The sequence below is a fragment of the Mobula birostris genome, chromosome 13, assembly GCF_030028105.1.
Source record: "Mobula birostris isolate sMobBir1 chromosome 13, sMobBir1.hap1, whole genome shotgun sequence".
NCBI lineage: Eukaryota > Metazoa > Chordata > Chondrichthyes > Myliobatiformes > Myliobatidae > Mobula > Mobula birostris.
This window is the reverse complement of record NC_092382.1, coordinates 23,065,817-23,066,098: the sequence shown is the minus strand read 5'-3', so window position 1 is coordinate 23,066,098 and position 282 is coordinate 23,065,817.

The following is a 282-nucleotide window of genomic DNA, read 5'->3' as shown; positions in this document are numbered from 1 at the left end:
AAAATGTGTGCAAGATAGTTTTTTGCAGCGATACATAGAGGTATCAACGAGAGAAGGAGCAATTTTGGATCTCCTGTTAGGGAATGAGATAGGTCAGGTGACGGATGTTTGTGTTGGGGAGCACTTCGGGTCCAGCAATCACAATGCTATTTGTTTCAATATAATTATGGAGGAGGATAGGTCTGGACCCAGGGTTGGGATTTTTGATTGGAGAAAAGCTAACTTTGAGGAGATGCGAAAGGATTTAGAAGGAGTGCATAGGGATAATTTGTTTTATGGGAA